Raw genomic sequence first — 8,521 nt, forward strand, 5'->3', positions numbered from 1 at the left:
TTTCTATCTCTTTGCTAATGCCTCACACCCTGAAATGTATGGGTATACTTGTCCTTGATATTTATTTTTTATAGAAAAAAATCCTCCTATTCTAACCCAGCACTAATCAACAAGTAAAATCATACAGTTATTTATAATCCTAGTGTGTAGACTTCAAGTTAGACATTCCTTGTCTGAAGACTTGCATAGTAGCACTGTTTAAACTGTGCACATTGGGAATTCCCTGGAGATCCAGTGGTTAGGACTCTGCGCTTCCACTGCAGCGGGCACGGGTTTGATCCCTGGTCCGGGAAACTAAGATACCACAAGCTGTGTGCCTCGGCCAAAAATAAAAAATTAAAATAAAAAATTAAATTCAATTAAATTTAAAAATAAAATATAAAATAAAATAAACCGTGCACATCAGACAGCTTTTCTAGTGATGGTATGATAGAAAGCAAACAGAGACCATTAAATAAAGGGATGCAATCAGATTAAATTTTATATATAAATTATTTTTCAGCAGTTTCCAGATTTTTTTTTTTAATGTGTAAGCATTTTGTTTTAATTATCACTATTTGAAAGTTTTTATTTTGGAGAGCAGAAAACCATTTCATTATACATTCACTGCATTTCTCAAGGGCTTCCACAAGTATTATCAAATTTATGTTTCAGTTACTCCAGGTGTATTGGTAGGTGCATCATCAATCTAGCTCACCTATTCTCCAAATCGTTCTACAATATTGACATGAATAGCACACTGTAACTTACCTAAGTAGATGGGGCAAATGTCTAGAAGCCCATGGTCTGGTTCTTCCAGGTGGCTAGAGCCTTGCATTAGACTCACCAGCCAATGGTAATGTCAGAGTCCAAATTTGTGTCCAATTTCATGGATTCAACACTTACAGGATTGAAGTAGCAAAATACCCAAGATTTCAGGAATATAATAGTTATTAAAAATTGAAGAGTCACTTGAAGATTTCTTTTCAAGTTTTTAACTTTGCATTCACAGTATGAAAGATAAATATCACTGCCATATCTGGCAAAGCTGACTATTCCTGTGCCATCTGCCAAAAAGCCTTGTTCAAAGACAAAATTTCAGGAGTCTCTCGGGGAAAGACAAATCATTGTTATGCCCATGATACAGAAGACATTTGAAGATTTCTTTGTTTTTAAGCACTTAAGAAAGCCCCTGTGGACTTCCCTGGTGGTCCAGTGGTTAAGACTCCGTGCTTCCACTGCAGGAGGCATGGGTTCAATCACTGGTCAGGGAAGTTCCGCATGTCGTGTGGTGTGGCCAAAAAAAAAAAATGCCCCATATGAATTTGTAGGTTTTGTGTGTTGTCACGGAATCTAAAGGAACACTAAGTTTGCAGAAACAGGAAACTCTTCTACAAGTTTTACTGGCAGGCCACAGAAAAATATTTCACGGTAGCCCTTGAGCTCTTTAACATGTTCTTCTCTGATAATTCTGGTGTTCCCTAGAGTTCCAATGGGCTGCATATAAATATTACATTTCTTCATAGAGATTATTGATAAACTGTTCAAAGGCTTCAGGAGAGGTGCTCAGAATGGGAGGCAATCCAATCTGAGTGTGAATGCAAGGTAATGGGTCCAAAGAGATCATTCTCTGGCTGAAAGTCTTTCTTCATAGCTGTTCCCCACCTTCTCAGTTCTTATACTACAACATAAGCACTGGAATCTTTGAGATGAAGGCTGTTTATAATGTCTGTTCAGAGTTATGCATTGTTTGCATAATGACAGGAATGTTCCATTTATACTGTGTTCCTATGCAGAGGTTTCTCTTTTTTTTTCCAATTTTTTAAAAATTGTGCTAAAATTCACATAATAGAAAATTTACCATCTGAACCACTTTTAAGCGTATAGTTCCGTGGTATTAAGTATATTCATGTAGTTGTACGATGATCACCAACATCCATCTTTGGAACTCTTCTTGTCTTGTAAAACTGAAACTCTGTACCCATTAAACAATGTTTTCAACCCTTCAGTTTGGAGAGACTGAATATACAAATAGACAATGGCCAGGCCATACATAAAAATAAAGCTCTGACCCCCAACCTGCAGCAACCAGCCCAGGAAATCAACTCATTATCTATAGTAACCAGCCCAGGAAGCCAGCCTGCTGTCTATTTGTCAGACTTGTAGGCATTCAGACCATTATCTCTGTCCAGTCAGGGAGGGCATACCTGAAGCCTTCCCCTTTTTCTACTATAAAGTGTTCCCACTCATCTGCCTGCTTTTGAATCTTTGCCAAAACTCTAGTGACAGTGGCTGACTCCCCTGCTATAGCAAGCTCTGACTAAATAGCCTTTGAATGTTCTCATTTGGTTGGTATTTGTTATTTCTACAGCTTGAATGGGTTAAACAGCTGCCCTACCACAAGGTTTACAAGGACCAGCGCATTGAAATGTGTTCATAGAAGTGATATGGAGGGTGCCTTCACCTGCCACTAGGCCAGAAGAGAGCCCATCCACTGCCAGATTTTTTTTTTAAATCAAGTTGTTACCTTTGAACATCATTAGAGTTCCTCCAGGGCCTACATGTGGAAGCGAGCCATGAAAAAATAAAAAGAGAGAGGAAAATAGGAAGAAAAGAAGAAAGAATATATGAAAGACAGAGAGAGAGAGAAAGGGAGGGAGGGAGAAAAAAAGGAGGGAGGAAGGAAGGGGTGGAGGAAGGAAGGAAGGAAGGAAGGAGGAAGGAAGGAAAGGAGGAAGGAAGGAAAGGAGGGAGGGAGGGAGGAAGGAAGGGAGGAGAAGCTTGTTGGATCCTGAATGGTGTTTTTTCAGAACAAGCATTGACAGCCAGTTGGCCTTTTGAATTAGAAAACTGCCTAGGTATCAGAATTTTTAGTAACAGAACATTAACTTTTAGACATAAACTCTAACCTGTGCCTTGAAAAATGAAAAGTTAGTATCATAATGCACATTTACTTAGTTTTTTCCCCAGGCTAGCAAGTTACTTCAATTGTATTTTCAGTGTATTGGAATTGGTAGGAACTTTTGTCATGTCAGCTTAGAAACTGACTGTTCTTGTTTCCAAAAAAAAAAGAAGGAAAAAAATATTAAAAAGCCTTGAAACCAATCTGCCAACTACATGGAAAGTCTCATTATAATTTTCAATAATAAAACCCTGCTTGGGGTGAAATTTCAATTAGAGATTAAAATAAAACAAAATCATCCAAAACTCAATAATATAGTGATGGAAAATGAATTGCAGATAGGTCCATTCTCACTACTAGAATATGAAGATAAAAACGAATTTAGGAATCAACAGGCCTTTTTGAAATGTTGCTTCATAATTTAAAAACTGTATATACCTTGATTCTTTTTCTTTTAAATATTTCCCTAAAAGAAGATGGGGAAATGATGAAGTAAATGCCCATGTACAATTCTCACTTTCCCCCCAAATTAGTGACAACAATGAGAATTAGAGACTAAAACGTCATTTATAACTAAAACAGGAAAAGGCTCCGATCATCATGTTGGGAAATGCCAAATATAATACAATTTGGTCCCAGTTGAAAGAGGACATTGGGAGCGGACACAAAATTGTTGAGAAAATCTAGCAGATTTTGTTCTGAAGGATCCTGCTGGGCATCTCCAATATTGAAGGGCCTGAAGCTGTTTGGCTTATAAGGCTTCTTTCCCAACCACATATCAACAGTAAAAGCAGCAGAGTGGGTAAAAACACAAGGCTGATCAGTACTAGCTTTTGAAGTATGGAAACAAAACTACTTGGCACCTGTAAACCAGACATGAATTTTCTTTGAAAAATATGTGTCCACTACCACAATAAGTTTCTATTACATACCCAGAAGAATGGCTAAAATTAAAAGAATGACAAAACCAAATATAGATGGGGGTGTGAAATGTTATAATCAAAATTTCTGGCAATTTGTTATAAAAATAACCATATATCATCTATCATATAGCACAGCTCTTCTTTTCCCAGGTATTTAACACAGAGAAATGAAAACATATGTTCACAATAAGATCTAAAAATTGTTCACAGTAGTTTTATTTGTAATAGCCAAAACTCAAAACATCTTGGGTGTCCATCAATTGGAGGATGGACAAACTGTGGTATATCCAGGTAATACAAGAGACTACTGCTTAGCTCTAAAAAGGAATAATTTAATGAAACACTCAACAGTATGGATGGATCTCAAAATTATTATGCTGAGTGAAAGAGACCTTAAACAAAAGAGTGCATACTCTTTCCCATATTATATTCTGTCCTGTATTCATAAGTGGTGTAATATATACTCCACTATTCAACTTACATAAAATTTTAGGACACGTAAAACTAATGTACAGAGAAAAATATCAAAACATTATCTCTGGCAGAAGATCTAAACAGACACTTCTCCAAAGAAGACATACAGATGGCCAAAAATCACATGAAAAGATGCTCAACATCACTAATTATTAGAGAAAAGCAAACCAAAACTACAATGAGGTATCACCTCACACTGGTCAGGATGACCATCATCAAAAAGTCTACAAACAATAAATGCTGGAGAGGGTGTGGAGAAAAGGGAACCCTCCTACACTGTTGGTGGGAATGTAAATTGGTACAACCATTATGGAAACCAGTATGGAGGTTCCTTAAAAAACTAAAAATACAACTGTCATATTATACAGCAATCCCACTCCTGGGCATATATCCAGAGAAAACTCTAATTCAAAAAGATACATGTGGGCTTCCCTGGTGGCGCACTGGTTGAGAGTCCGCCTGCCGATGCAGGGGACACGGGTTTGTGCCCTGGTCTGGGAAGATCCCACATGCCGTGGAGCAGCTAGGCCCATGAGCCATGGCCGCTGAGCCTGCGCGACCGGAGCCTGTGCTCCGCAACGGGAGAGGCCACAACAGTGAGAGGCCTGCGTACTCCAAAAAAAAAAAAAAGATACATGCACCCCAATGTTCACAGCAGCACTATTTACAATAGCCAAGACATGGAAGCAACCTAAGTGTCTATCAACAGAGGAATGGATAAAGAAGATGGGGTAAAAAGATGTGGTACATATATACAATGGAATATTACTCAGCCATAAAAAGGAACAAAATTGGGTCATTTGTAGAGACTGTCATACAGAGTGAAGTAAGTCAGAAAGAGAAAAACAAATATCATATATTAATGCATATATGTGGAATCTAGAAAAATGGTACAGAATAACCAGTCTGCAAGGCAGAAATAGAGACATAGATGTAGAAAACAAATGTATGAACACCAAGGGGGGGAAGGGAGGGTGAGATGAATTGGAAGATTGGGATTGACATATATACACTAATATGTATACCTGCTGTATAGCACAGGGAACTCCACTTCTCTGTACAGTAGAAACTAACACAACATTGTAAAACAACTATACCCCAATTTAAAAAAAAATTTTAAAAAATTAGAACGTAGCCTATTCAAAGGAAAAAAAAAAGACTTGCAGTCAATTAAAAATAGCAGGACATAAAAAGAGATCAAAGAAGGCAACCAAAAAAAAAAAAAAAAAGAACCAGAAATGACAGAAAATATAAACAGAAGCACTAATGATGAAAGAGATAATGATGTTTCAATTGTGAACTTTATATTCACATCTATTTCATTTTATATTGAATATTTAAGTTCCTAATTTGCATCATTCTAAATAATTAAAAAAAAAGATGTGGTACTTACATACAATGGAATATTACTCAGCCATAAAATAGAGTGAAATAATGCCATTTGTAGCAACATGGATGGACCTAGAGATTATCGTACTAAGTGAAGTAAGTCAGACAAAGATAAATATCATATGAAAACACTTATGTGTTGAATCTAAAATATATGATACAAATGAACTCATTTACAAAACAGAAATAGAGTCACAGATGTAGAAAACAAACTTATGGTTACCAGGAGGGAAAGGAGCGGGGAGGGATAGATTGGGAGATTGGGATTGACATATACACACTACTGTATATAAAATAGATAACTAATAAGGGCCTACTGTATAACACAGGGAACTCTACTCAATACTCTGTAATGACCTATATGGGAAAAGAATCTTAAAAAGAGTAGATGTATGTATATGTATAACTGATTCACTTTGCTGTACACCTGAAACTAACTCAACACTGTAAACCAACTATACTCCAATTAAAAAAAAAATTATATCTGGGAGTGTAAAGGCCAGGGTTTTCTAGGAAGGGGCATGAAGGAACTTATTGTGGTTTCGTGATATTTTATGTCTCAGTAGAAGACTGGGTTACACAGGTATATGCACTTGTCAAAATTCACCAAATGTGTATTTAAGATTAAAACAAATTTCACATCAAAAGAGAAAAACTTGTTAAAAAAAGAAGCAACAGGTCCCAAAAAGGAGTTACTTGTGCTAAGCCCCACATCAGGAAACGAAGACTTAATACCTAACCTAACTGCAGTTTCAACCTTTCCCAGGAATGTAACCTAAACCTGTCAGTCTGGAATTTTCTGGTCAGCACTAGTGAGGTAATCCCCCTAAGACCTTGCCGACTAAAGAATATTGCTTACCGTCCAGCTCTATAAGGATTGAGTCATTAGCTACTGCAGTCACTAACCTTTAACACACCCTGAAAGGAGTTCAGGGTGGAAATCAGGAATGACACACTGTGTGCTCTAGGAAAACTGTTAGAACAGCTCTTCAGATAGATATTTTCAGAAGAAATTTTTTTTTTTTTTTGCCGTACGTGGGCCTCTCACTGTTGTGGCCTCTCCCGTTGCGGAGCACAGGCTCCGGACGCTCAGGCTCAGCGGCCATGGCTCACGGGCCCAGCCACTCCGCGGCATGTGGGATCTTCCCAGACCGGGGCACGAACCCGCGTCCCCTGCATCGGCAGGCGGACTCTCAACCACTGCGCCACCAGGGAAGCCCAGAAGAAATTTTTTTATGAACCTGGATTGTTGTATCTTCTCATACTTAGAAAAGCACTAAACCCATTAACTAAGATATCTGTTCCTGTGACTAGCAGCAATTTTCTACCGAGATGTGTGCTTGGTTGCACACATCCCATTCACCAGAATCACATATATACTGACCTCCCCTCTTACATCTTCAGAACAGTTTCTCAGAGCTATCTGAGTGGGTGCCACCCAGGCTACAGTCCTCAGTAAGACACTGAATAAACTCCACTCACGCTTTTACACTGTGCGACTCTTTTAAGTCAACAACCCTTTCTATCCCCCAAAGAAAAACTAAGTAATCGGCTTTTCCTTGTCCCTGTCTATGAAAGCCTTCCATTTTGCACAGCTCCTTGGAGCTCCTTTCTATTTGCTGAATGCGATGCTGCCTGATTCATGAATTATTGAATAAAGTCAGTTTGATCTTTACATTTACTGAGTTGAATTTTCATTTTTAATGCATGGCAAACAAATTTCACTTTAGTTAAGGATATACCTGCTGAAGTAGTTAGACAACCAAGTACTAATATCTGAATATCAATTTGAAATGCATAAAAATTAAGATGGATTAATCGTGTAGACAGATGAATTGTTAGATGTGTAATTTTAAAAGTATAATTAAATGTTAATACTATAGTCTTGGGAATATGGACGTTCACAGTAAAATTCTTTAAACTTTGCTTTAGGTTTAAAAATTTTCATAATATAATTTGTAAAATATTCAGACAGAAAATATAGGAAGACAAAGACCCCAGTAGGAAGGAACCAGGTAGCGAATTTTCTTTTCACTGACCTTGAATAACTTAACAGCTAAACATGGAAAATAAATTATCAGCTTACAATTTCTGAGCTCAGATTTAAAGGTTTTGGTCTTAAAAATTGTTTGCATCACTGGAAGAGGTGTCAACCAAATGCCACCCACATTTGTGTGGAATCCAGTTGGGTACAGTAAACAAAATGATTGCCCTCTGCTCCCCCTCCCTCCAAAACAACAACAACAACAAACACCATAGAAAAAAAAAACAGAGGGAGAAGATTTTTATTTTTATGTTTCTGGTGTAGGGGAGCAGAATTTGCCAACCTAATATATGTCTATTTGGTGTATTAATTGTTTTAAGCTGGTTATTTTCTGAGAAACAGCAGACAGAGGAATTACTCTGAAAACCAAGGAGTAGTTGCCCTTTTGTATAAAACATTTACATTTGTAAGGGAAATCACCATTTGTAAGTATGTCTCCCTCTCTGTACCTGGAAGAGGATGACTAAATGTCAGAAACTCTTATCAATGGAGAAGGCAATGACTTAAATCTGGTTCACAATCACCCTTGTTTATCATACTTTTCCTGGTAATCTCCCACAACTATCCCCATCCTCAGCATGCTCTTTTGTTTGTAGCTGAGGATGGTATTTAAGGTGAGGGTTTTGGCCATTTTGGCAAGTTACGCAGTTTTTCTGGGTCTCTCCCATGTATATATGTTGTTAAATTTAGTTTCATTTTCTCCTGTTAATCTGTCTCATGTCAATTTAATTCTTAGACCAGCCATAAGAACCTAGAAGGGTAGAGGAAAATTTCTTCCTCTCTGACACTGGATTCCACAAAATAGACAGG

At 37.6% G+C, this 8,521-nt stretch overlaps 1 pseudogene across 1 annotated transcript; it reads right to left on the reverse strand.

Annotated features, from left to right (window-relative positions):
- Window positions 1-697: 697 nt before the first annotated feature.
- On the reverse strand, window positions 698-1,735 carry LOC309839988 (archaemetzincin-2-like; annotated as a pseudogene). The gene is made up of 2 exons: window positions 1,294-1,735; window positions 698-1,171 (listed from the first exon to the last, which is right to left on the reverse strand). The product of its transcript is annotated as an archaemetzincin-2-like (transcript).
- Window positions 1,736-8,521: the final 6,786 nt, after the last annotated feature.

This window comes from Grampus griseus (genome assembly GCF_964374135.1).
Source record: "Grampus griseus genome assembly, chromosome: X".
In the NCBI taxonomy this organism is placed as follows: Eukaryota; Metazoa; Chordata; class Mammalia; order Artiodactyla; family Delphinidae; genus Grampus; species Grampus griseus.